This window comes from Echinops telfairi, unplaced genomic scaffold, assembly GCF_000313985.2.
Source record: "Echinops telfairi isolate 266 unplaced genomic scaffold, ASM31398v2 ScPeMD7_18;HRSCAF=68, whole genome shotgun sequence".
Classification (NCBI taxonomy): Eukaryota; Metazoa; Chordata; class Mammalia; order Afrosoricida; family Tenrecidae; genus Echinops; species Echinops telfairi.
The window spans coordinates 9,524,804-9,537,122 of NW_022103915.1; the positions used below are offsets into that span (position 1 = coordinate 9,524,804).

The following is a 12,319-nucleotide window of genomic DNA, read 5'->3' on the forward strand; positions in this document are numbered from 1 at the left end:
TGTACAAATGCGCTTTACACAATTGATGTGTGTATGGATTGCGATAACAGTTGTATGAGCCCCTAATAAAATGTTTAAAAAAAAAAAAGAACGAGTCCTCTTTGAGGAGGTCAAGTCTGAGTGGAGAGGGGAGCCATGAGGCTCTCCAAGCGAAGGCTGCTCCTGGCAGAGGAAGAGCAAGCACAGAGCTCTGGAGGAGACGGTCCGACGCGCTGTTCCAGGAACTGCAAAAAAAAACCAAACATCTCAGTGCCGTGCTGACACACAGCCATCCTGCAAGACAGGGTAGAACTGCCTCTGTGGGTTTCTGAGACTGTAGCTCTTGAGGGGGATAGAAAGCCTCCTCTCTCTCTCCCAAGGAGCAGCTGGTGGTTTCGAACTGCTGACCACTACACCACCAAAGAAAGTGTATATTATTGGAATGAGGGAGAGAAGAGATGTACCGGGCCTGAGTGGTGTATCATCTTAATTAATGCTCTGTAATTTACCTCTAGGCCAGTGGTTCTCAACCTTCCTAATACAACGGCCCTTTCATACAGTTCCTCATGTGGTGGTGACCCCCCAACCATAAGATTATTTTTGTTGCTACTTCATCGCTGTCATCTTGCTACTGGTATGAATCGGGCGACCCCTGTGAAAGGGTCGTTTGATCCCAAAGGGGTCAGCACCCACAGGTTGAGAACCGCTGCTCTAGGCTCTTATATCCATTGCGATGGTGACACAGAAACTCACAGACAAAATGCATGATTAAGGCAGCCAACAACAGCACCACTAGAGGGCTGTCGGCGGGGTGAGAAGATGGTGGGTGCTCCAAGACCCAGGTGACGGTTGTGACCAGACTATCTTGAGGTAGCAGGACCTGCACCCTCTTCCCCACCTACCTCTTGTCCACCACCACCCCCAACACCACCCCTGGCTCCACCTCCTCAAGACCACCTGGATCCTCCTTCCTGTCAGCCTGTCTGCTTTCTCCACCATGGGCGGACGGACTGTATCCTACAACAACTGCTGTACTCCTGACCCCGCTGAGCAAGGGGGCTCCCAAGACCCACTGTTCCCTGCATGATGTTCTGCTCATCAGCAAGTGTGGCACAGACAACCCAGGGAGCTGCCTCTTCAGCCACCTTGGCCACGTGGGTGACTCTGATGTGCCTCTTTTGGAACAGGCAGCTCCTGGTGAGCAGTTGCCACTCCTGGGTGAGCACCACAGTGCTCCTCTCTGCACTGGCTGCACCAGCCAACGCCGAGATCCTAGCATTGGGGCACCTTGCAGGTGGACCATGCCAAGTCCCTGCGCTACTCAGAAGCCAGTGTGGCCTTCCCCGCAGGGTTGCTCCTCGTCTGCCTGCACTGTGCCCTCGCCTACCATGGGGTCACCGGACCTCTGGACCTAGCCAGGGCCCACTTACGGACTGTGTGTGATGTCATCGCCTGGCCTTCTTAGTTCTCAGTAGGGTCCTCTTTGTTCATGAGCTGCAGCAACACTGGGCCACCCTGTGGGTTGGGTATTTGTCATTGACATCCTCCTGCTCATTGACATCCTCCTGTTCGTTGATGTTCTCCTGTTCATTGACATCCTCCTGTTCATTGATGTTCTCCTGTTCATTAAAATCCTTCTGTTCATTGACATCCTCCTGTTCATTGCCTTCCTCCTGTTCATTGACATCCTCCTGTTCATTGCCTTCCTCCTGTTCATTGATGTTCTCCTGTTCATTAAAATCCTTCTGTTCATTGACATCCTCCTGTTAATTGATGTTCTCCTGTTCATTGATATCCTCCTGTTAATTGACATTCTTCTGTTCATTGATGTTCTCCTGTTTATTGACATCCTTCCTCCTGTTCATTGACGCCTTCCCATGGCAGTCATATAACCTATGGTCAACTTGCGAAGGGGTGGAGTCTAGCCTGTCAATCAGGTTTCAGCCTGATGACCTCATTTGAAGGCGTGAAGGAGATAAATAGCTCACTGGAGGCCAGACCCACACTCTCTGCTTGACTCTCTGCTTGGTCTGCCTGCTGATAAGACACATGGAGCTAGATTAATGGAACCAGAGCCCTTGAATTGGAGGAGCCATGTGGAGACCTGCGCCAGCACTGAGATGCCTCCACCACCACTGGATCCACAAGACTTTCCACCCACTGGCCTGTGATCTTCCTGCATTTGGCGTCATTGCATGTTTTGCATTTGTCTGAAGAGGAATTTACAGATTGGTATTGGACCTATGGGCGAATATCGGCCTTATGGACTTGATCTGGACTGGGCTGGGATGTTTTCTCAATACACAATTGCTCTCTCTTTCTCTTTCTAGTTCTTTCTTATTCATGAGTGTCTATGAATTTGTTTCTCTAGTCTACCCAGACTAACACACTTCCTGTTCACTGACATCCTTCTGTTCATTGACGTCCTCCATTCACTCCTGTTCTACAGATCTTGAGCTATGAGTTTGGTGCTGCCTCCTGAGACACTCTGGCCACTGGCTGGGACTACAAGTCCTCAGGGTAGACCTCTGCATACCTCAACCGTGTGCCCCAGAGAGCGTCGCCATGGTCTGAGGTCTGGGCAGGGTGGCCTGGCCCGGCCCCTACACCGCCTGAATGCCATCTTCTTGGCACTCATTTCATACCAACACTGTTCCTGTGAGAGAGGATTACATTGGGGATGGTTTCCACACTCCAAGAGGAGCGGCTTGGGGCCACCCAACTGCTGCTTCCTGACCCGCAGGGTGAGGTCATCAGTCTGCATTTGTCCAGCCAGCCCTCCAGGTGCCCTCTGCTCCCCAGCCCTGAGGTCAGACCACGGGGATTTCCTGCTGCAGGAATTGGGAGCTGGGAAGGCCAGGAGGCATGAGACTCTGGTGGGGGGTGAGTGGGGTGGGAATCTGGTGCGGGGTGGAGAGCACCCCTTAGTCTGAGAAGTCCCCTGAGCTGCACGGGGATTCCTTACTCTCCCCCTCATTTTCTTTAGGGCAAAGAACACAGCAGACTCGTGTGGATAGTGTAGCACTTTTCTTTATATCTATGAAAATAATGCTAATTTGAAAAAAATCCTAATGGAAACATCCTTTATGAAGGATATTGTCAAGGATTTTGTCTTCCCTGAATCCACAGTCAATGCTCGTGGAAGCAGCAGTCGAAAGGTCGAAAGACGCATTGCATTAGGTCAATCTGCTGCACAGACCTCTTTAGAGCGTTGAAAAGCAAGGACGTTACTTTGAGGGCTAAGGTGCACCTGACCCAAGCCATATATAGAGTATTCTCCATTGCATCAAATGCATGTGAAAGCTGGACATTGGATAAGGAAGGCTGTGTAAGTATTGATACATTTGAATTGTGGTGCTGGCGACCAATATCGAAAGTACCGTGGACTGCTAGAAGGACCAACCAATCTGTATTGGAAAGAGCCAGGCCAGAATGCTTCTTAGAGGCAAGGGGGGCATGGCTTCATCTTATATGCTTTGAACCTGTTGTCAGGAGAGACCAGTCCTTGAATAAGGACAGCGGAAGGGCAGCGAGAAAGAGGAAGGCTCGCAAGGAGATGGATGGACACAATGGCTGCATCAATGCACTGAGGCGTAGGAACCATTGGGAGGATGGCGCAGGACCGGGGCAGTGCGTGGTTCTGTTGTGCGTGGGTCCGTGTGGATCAAAGCCAATGCGATGGCGTCTAACAAGAATAGCAACGAGTTGTCACGCCTGTTCAGGGTCGTGGTTTACCAGGACATGTTACCCGAGTTCTGGGTCTGCTAAACAATGCACAGAGGGGTATACCACTCCTCTGTGAGCCTCAACAAACACATCGGCACTCAGGAAGAGTGCCATCGTGCCCACGTCTGAGCCCTGGAGCAGAGAGAGTCCTGCAGGGGATGCAACTGCGGGAACATCTCATGTCCGCTGGCTTTAGAGTGGCTCATTCTCTCCAGTCATTGAGCCATTCAACCAAGGTCAGTTGAGCCAGGCAGCTATCCTGGGACCGGATTGGTCTCAGCTAGTTCTGGTCAGTCATTTAATTTCCCTGGCCAAGCATGCCGCAGACCCCATTCTCCCAATGGGAAGTGAGAGGCGGCCTTGAGCCAGGGGCTGCAGGCGCGGGTCCTTCCTCAGAAGAAATGTGACACAGGAAATGGGCGGTCTTTCTTCTCCCTGTGCTGCGGTTACATCTTCATGGGATGCCTGGAGCTGTGGTAGCCATGGGGACCCAGCCAAGGACAACTGACACCCTGGGTGGTTCCCAAATGCATCCATGGATGAACCAGCCTGGGGCCTCTAGTAGGGACTTCAATGTGGTTTATTTTCAAAACCATCTCCACTGGGGGTTTCTGTCCCTTGAAGTTGAAATCCTCTTGGTCCATTACAAGTGCTTCCTACACTGGGCTCCATGGGGTATTGTCCCATGGTGTCTCTCTGAATTATCCAGGGATCTGGGACAAATCAAACCCATGGCTTTAGGCGTAGTGGGAGCCATAGACTCAGCTGATCCTGCTAAGACTTGGCTTTCTGCCTGAAGGCCCACATCCTATCAGCTCGGTGGCCCTGGTAGCTAGCAGACGTCTTCCTACAAAGCACTGGCAGAGGAGTCCAAGGACGCTATTGAATCAAGCTTGAATCACCTGTTTTCTGATGATGCCTATGGGAAGGGGTCAGATTTCACCACTGGAAGGAGCCCTGGTGGGGCAGTGGTTATGCGTTAGGCTGCTAACCACAAGATCAGAAGCTCGCGACCACCTGCTGCTCTGTGGGAGAAAGAGGAGGCTCTCTACTCCGGTAGAGTTACAGTTCCAGGAACCCACAGGGGCAGGTCTACCCTGTCCTAGAGATCACTATGAGTTAGAATTGACCTTGGCGTTCCTTGTTGGGAGCTGCCTCACGCCCACCTCTGTCTCTGTCTCTGCATGCCATGTTTCCTCCGTCTCTCTCTCTCTCTTCAAGGACTCCAGCCAAATCGGATTAGGGCCCACCCTACTCTAGTGTGATCTCATCTGCATGTAGCGAAGAACATCTTGGAAGACTTATTTCCAAACCAGCTTACAGGCGCAGCTACCAGTGAGATTGGACTTCATCACATCTCTTTGAGAGGCCCAAGTCAATCCCCACACCCGCCCAGGAGCACGCGGTGAACTCCAGTCTTTAGAGCAGGACTGGGAAGTGCTGGGCTGCAGGGTGCGGCGCCCAGGCCTCGTGGGCTTCTACCTGTCACCCTTTCAAAGGTGTGTGGCAGGAAGGAAGGAGGACACTGTGCATTGACAGGTCCATCCAGGGGCCCAGGTGGGCGGGGTGAGAACATGGTTTGGGGGAAGTGGCTGTACCTCGTGACTCCCAACCTCGGCAGAGGCATGTGACACTCCCCACCACCCCAACCCCACCACCATACCCCGAGGACAATCCCGTTTGGTTGACAAGCTAACAGAAATGCCTCCCTTCAGCCTCAGCTTGTCTGGGATGAAGCACCTGGGTTGATAGATGGTTAGAGGTTCCGGAAAGCTCTCCTTTGGTGGCCAGGGCTCGTATGTGTTCACCAGTTCAAGACCAAATACATACACGCGTATATTCCAGGGTTGGTTCGTGCAAGCGGAAAATACCATGTCGGTTGTAACTCCATCAGGCTGGGAGATCAGCCCCAGATCTGGGTCTTGAGATAAAACGGGGCAATTACCAAGGCCGGCCATCTCCTGGAAAGACTTCAGACGGAGCCGGCAGCCATAATTGTGGATTCCAGGGAGCAGAGATGTTCCAAGAATGTTCCTGACCACCATGATTGCATCAGCCCGCCCCCGGGGAGGCCGCCCCCGGAGCCCGCCAGAGGCTTCCCACCGCAGGGCGGCTGCTGCTCCTTGGGAGCTGAGCCCCTGCGGGCAGCAGGCTGCGTTTCCAGAGCTGTGCAGTGGGCCCAGCGTGGGGTCTCTGTCCCTCCATCTCTGGGCTGGGTTCCCTGTCAGCTGGAAGCCTCTGCTCCCACACCCTGGCTCTCCACCGAGTACTTCAGGGAGAAGAGGACTCCTTAAGACCCATTGGGAGACGCTGCCCTTCTTCACCCAGAAAGGTCCATTTAGGAGCCCCAAGAGCCACCAGCCACCCAGCACGTGTGACACCCCAGAATCCCCATGTTGGTGGAGACTTTGCACTCTGTAGGCCGAGACTGGCGGCGCAGGGGGGGCCTTTACAAATTCCTAGGGGTTTACACACATGCACGTTCACAAACACTTGCACACATAATCAAAAGCTGTCACGCACACTCACACACGCATGCACGCTCACATACACCATCACATGTGGTCACACACCACACTCACACACACACTCACCTATTTGCACATATATACACTCTCAAATGCGGCGCCCTCAGACATGTCCTTTCACAAGGACACTCCGATGTGCCCTCACACCCACACGTGCTCCTTCATGCATCCACACTCACACATACATGTATGCACACAGTGCTGTCAGACACGTGCACCCACATACGCTCACATGCGTGACTCCCACACATGCATACTTGCTCCCGTGTGTACATATTCACACATATCCTCCCATGTGCACACTCACACATCCCACACATTCTCAAGCCCTTACACTCACACATGTTCTTTCTCACACACGTCCGCACAATGCATTCTACACATCCACAGGTACAAACTGACCACACAGACACTCACACATTCCCAGACAAGCCTGCGCATGCCCTCTCCCACCACCACACACACAGACCCACAGACACTGGAATCTCTGCTGCCAGTGTCGAAATCCCAGCAGGGTCATGCATGGTGGACAGGTCTCCAGGAAGACAGACGAGGACAGTGGTTCTCAACCTGTGGGTCACGGCCCCTCTGGGGGTCAAACAACCTTTCACAGGGGTCACCCGATTCATCACAGTAGCGAAATGACAGTGACGAAGTAGCAACGAGAAGAATTCGATGGTTGGGGTCACCACCACATGAGGCCGAGAACCCCTGGACTAGGAAGAAGGAGAGACAAACACTTCTGAAAGCTTAGCCCCTAAAGCCGCTGCCTCTCATCAGAGTCGGTGCTAATGAAGCGGATCGAGCAAGGCGATTGAGACCTTCATTTGTTCCCGGGGCACGAACAAGATCCGCTGCAGCCACCCACTAGTACGACATGCCAAGGGACACCTCCAGGTCGGTATCCTAGCCGTTAGTGAGCTGAAAGGGACGGGCCCTGGCCATCTTGGGCCAGCCAAGCATCTGGCTTACTGCGCGAGGGATGAGAGTCGAAGAGGAAGGGTGTCCCATTCATCATCAAAGTGAACAAGCCGGGCTCTCGGTCGTCCGGTCGCAGGACAACGCCGTCTGTGGTAGGATGACACCCGTATGCCGAAAAGGCAGACAGATCGGCTCATGTGATTGCTATGAAGATGTATGAGCCAGCCCCTGAGCACGACGAGGAAGACATGGAAGGGTTTCTGCAGTCTGAACTGGATCAGCGTGCAATCAGGGTGCATTGGTAACTATCACCGTTCGGAAATGAAAAGGAAGGATCAGTAGTTGGGAATTGGGACCTTGGTGACAGAAATGAGGCTGGGCTGTCTTAGCTCTCTGGCGCCGTTAGACATACCGCAGGGCAGCTTTAACAAACGGAAATTTATTCTCTCACCGCCCCAGAGGCCAGAAGTCCCCCCTGAAGGCACAGGCCCAAGGTGTTCTCTCTAGTCTGAGGGAAGGGCCTTTTGTCTTTGTCGCATCTGCAGCCTGGGTATTCCCCGGAGAGCTCCATGTTCCTGGGCACCCGTCTTCCCCGGTCTAGCAGGTTCTCAGCACAGGAACCCTGGGTCGAGCTCCACCCTGGGCTCTTCTTCGCTGACCATCAGGTCCTTCCCTCTCGGCCAGCTTCTCTCCCCTTTCATCTCTGGGAAGATGAAAGGTGTGTCTCACGCCAGGGTGTGGCTTTAGTAAGGGTGGTGACTCGAGTCACGTTCTCAGATAAAGCTGTGGTCCAAGATACAACCCACCCTCTTCCCAGATAACTCATAAAAATGGAGGGTGATTACGTAACATCATAAAATGGAACATGATTATATCAGACCTCAAAGTGGAGGCCAATCACACAGGACTGGGAGTCATGGTCTGGCCAAGGGACACATTTGGGGGCAGGAAGTGACAGGGGGACAATTCAACCCATGACAGGGTATAAGGAAGCCAAAGAGAATGAAAGTGTGTTAGTCCAGGGGGACTAGAGGAACAAATTCATAGACACTTATATGTGGATAAGAAAGAGCTTTATATAAAAGAGCAATTGTATGTTGAGAAACCATCCCAGCCCAGTCCAGATCAAGTCCACAAGTCTGATATTAGCCCATATGTCCGATACCAGTCTGTAATTTCCTCTTCAGACTCATGCAACACATGCAATGATGCTGAATGCAGAAAGATCACAGGCCAGTGGGTGGAAAGTCTTATGGATCCAGTGGTGGTGGAAACATCTCAGTGCTGGTGTGGGTCTCCATATGGCTCCTCCCACTCGTGGGCTCTGGTTTCATCAGCATAGCTCCATAGGTCTTGTCAACAGGAATGTCTTGCAGAGAGAGTGTGTCCTGCCTCCAGAGAGGAAGACAGGAGTTCTCAGAATCCTCAGGAGAAGGCCATGCCCATGCCGAGGCCTCATTGGCTATGATCTGATTGACAGACTAGGCTCCACTCCTTCGCAAGTTGACAGGAGATTATGTGACTGCCACACAGAGTTTATCAGTAAGGGAGAATTTTGCTAGGTGTAAAAGCACTATGCATACATTGTATTTCTATAGATCCACAAGCAATCGTTAGAAAAGGCAATAGAAAGGTACACCTTCAGCAGCAACAAAAATGATTTTAAGGTTTATGATTAAAGATTGCCCCATCTCTAGCCAAAGATAACAAAGATCAAGAAGTTGTGGGAGGAGAAGGGTAAAGGAGAGCTAATGTCAAGGAGCTCAAGAAGAAGGAACTGCCTTGAAATGAATCGTGGTGGCAGTTGTCCAGTACTGCTTGATGCGACTGGACGGGATGGTGCCCGATCCACTCCTGATGAAATGGTTTGTGGTGGTAGTTGTCCAGTACTGCTTGATGCGATTGGACAGGATGGTGCCCGATTCACTCCTGATGACATGGTTTGAAAAAAAAAACTCAGAAAAGTGAAAAGATAAAATGACAACTCTGTAGATGACTTTTGCAAACGTAGTTGACAAAGATCAGTGCCGACCGCAGCCCAGCCCAGCAGGAACCAACGCCAAGGTCCTAGGGGGCTGTGTGCCCACCAGCGGCCACGGTCAAAGAGGAAAAGGGAAAAGGAAATAAATGCAAGATTCTTCTAAAGATCTATAATGGCGTATTTAATGGGAAATAGTATATGTTGCTTCCACTTTAGGTTTAATCACCAGTCAAATAAAACAAAATGAAAATTCACGTCCTCGGTCGCCCTGGTCACATTGTCCGGCCGGTTGTGCTTGCGTTGTTGGGGAAGGAAGATTCCGTCTTACAGGGATGCTCTCTCCGCTCACTGCACAGGGAGCAAGAGCAGTGTGGTTGACTCTGGAAGTTTCCGTTTTTTATTTTGAAAGCAACACAGCAACTTTAGGAAAACTTTGAACCTGGATGAAAATCACCACTCATGTTTCCATGTAGCTGTGGGGCACACTCCAAACACCACACATGACACACTTTTACACACTCCTGTTCATGAGATCACATGCACAGAGACACTACACAAGTCACACTCGTACACCACACTCTATACACATGCACACACACTGCACACACGCAAATGTGTGCTCACATCTCACATGCACACAAACACCATACTCACACACCACACTCTAGACACATGCATCTATATACACTCACAAATATCACACCTACCCATACCACACCCTCAGACACACACACACACATGCATATGAACACCGCACACCACGCTCATCCTATACTCTAGACATACCCACACACATCACACCCACCTACACTACACCCTCAGACACACACACACACTGCACTTACACATGCATGCCCACTTGCACACAAACATCACACACCACACTCTAGACACACACATCTATACTCACACATACACCACACCCTTACACATACTGCACACACCATGCTATAGACACATGTCCACAAACACTCACACTTACCATGCTCACATATACCACCCTCTCAGACACATACTACATGCTATACTCACACACATGAACACTCCACATACCACAGTTTTTGGCATATACTCGTACCACAACCACAGACACCACATTACATACTACATTTACATACCACACTTGCAGACACTCACACGTGTGCTACTGCACACACAAACACCACACACACACACACACACACACACACACACACACACACCACCTCCCGAGACACGCATCCACACTGCCCCCATCCTTGCCACACTCTGAGACACATACATTGCAAACTACCCTCCCACACATCACACATACTCCTTTCACACACCCCATACTCTCAGAGACACATTGGCCACACTTACACACACACACACACACACACTCACACACGTTTACACTCACCTCATGCCATACTAATGTAGTAACCTAGCTTTTAACCCCAGCTAGCAGTTAGCCCCCCTTCTCCTCTTCCCTCTCCCAGCTCTCTCAACAAGACCTTGACTCTTCCGAGATGTCTCCAAACCCTACCTGCCCCACTAGGGAGAAATGTACTCTATCTTGTAAGACCTTGAATTAGCACCTGAAGCTGTGCTGTTTCCTCCCACCCCTTCCACCCCTGTTACCCCGCCAACCCGATAAGAATGTAAGGCCTAGAGTATCCCTCCCCTTGAGCCAGGCCCCTATTTTGAACTACAAAAGTTTGGAATTTATTTGTTCGGAATCAAGAGGTTTCTCGGCGCTGGCCGACTCTCGGTCCAGCTCTTTAATAGAGACTTTGGTTATTAATATAGTGGCGTGGTCGATCGCACCTGTGTACAACATTTGGAGGCCCCAGCGAGATCCCAATCACCACAGACCGACCACCCCCCTCCGAGCCCACCTAACCCAGAGGGCTCTCCTAGGGGGCAGGGTGGGGTGAGGGTGGGCCTGATGCTGTTCCAGGGCCAAGGCCGCCATCGAGCCTGGGGCAGACTTGGAGACACCGTGGTTTCATTCCTCCACAAGCCTTCCCTGCTCTGCACGCCCTCTGGTAGGTCTGTCTGTTCTGAGCTCAGCCTGCACCCACGAGATACAATTCTGACCAGCATTCCCTTGGTTTGGACACGTGTCCACACTCAGGGAGTAAAGCGTTCCCTGGTCTGGCTCCTGGTCACCGTCCCCTTTGACAAGTGTCCACCCTCAGCGAGGAGTACACCTGTCCTCGTCTGGTTCCTGATAACTCTCTGCTTATAGTTTCCCTTCTTCCGAAGGGGATTAATAGTTTCTGTTTATATTTTCTCTTCTTTGGAAGGGAAGTAATGGTTTAAACTCTGGGAAACTGTGTGCATGTGGGGTTGTAGCGTGTTACAGTTCGTGCCTGATTAAAGCCCTAACCTGCAGGTCAGGTGAGCACCTGAATGGTTTCGCCTTCACGGAAGTCCCTCATGTTCGTCTGCGTCGGACTGAGCGGGTTCAGAATCGGCTCCGATGACAACTCTCTCGAGGGCCTGTTTCCTCCTTCGCCTTGCCATCCATCTCCAGTCCCATTATTCTGTTTCCTCTCGGGCTAATAGCTACTGCCCTAAGGAGTGCGCGCCTCTCCCAAAGGGCTCCCTCAGTTTGCTTTATGTCTCTGGTCACACTCTTGTTGCCTGTCCAGCGCCTCCGACTTTTGGTGCCGGGGCTTTCGGCCGCTCCAAAAGCACCCTCTTAGCGCCTCCCAGTTCTTTTGTGGCTCAGGGCGTTCTCTGTGACACCCCTGATTCCGTGTGCACCCCACACCTACTTTGCGGAATGGGGAATAGGGGCCCTCTGCGATGGGCCCTAGACCCACCTGTTTGCTGCAGTTTCTTAGAGGCGTTCAAGCCGCCTGCCTTGCCCAAATCTCTCTGCCAGGCTCTGCGCCCCTGCAGCCAGCAGCACCCCTTTCTCTCACCCACGGGAAGCAGAGAACTGCGCAGCAGACCCCGACGCCCTGCTCTGCAGTTCAGGAGCTCTTCTTGGGTCCCTGCTCCCTTCCCGCCGACCCTGCTGACTGTGGGGGAATCCAGGTTGCCTCCAATCGCCTCCACGCTCCCTGGGAGAAAAAACGTCAAACAGTGTTCACTCCGTTACTGTTGCCTGTGTTTAAGCCCCTGGTCACAAGCAACCCTGGCCACCCGATCAGTTTCCTTTATAACAAGAAGCAGTTTGCCCTTGCTGATCAGCCCTCCCCTCCACCCCACC

At 51.9% G+C, this 12,319-nt stretch overlaps 1 pseudogene; it reads left to right on the top strand.

Moving 5' to 3' along the window:
- The first annotated feature begins 976 nt into the window (after positions 1–976).
- LOC115868731 overlaps positions 977–12,319 on the top strand; it is an 11,863-nt pseudogene continuing 520 nt past the window's right edge.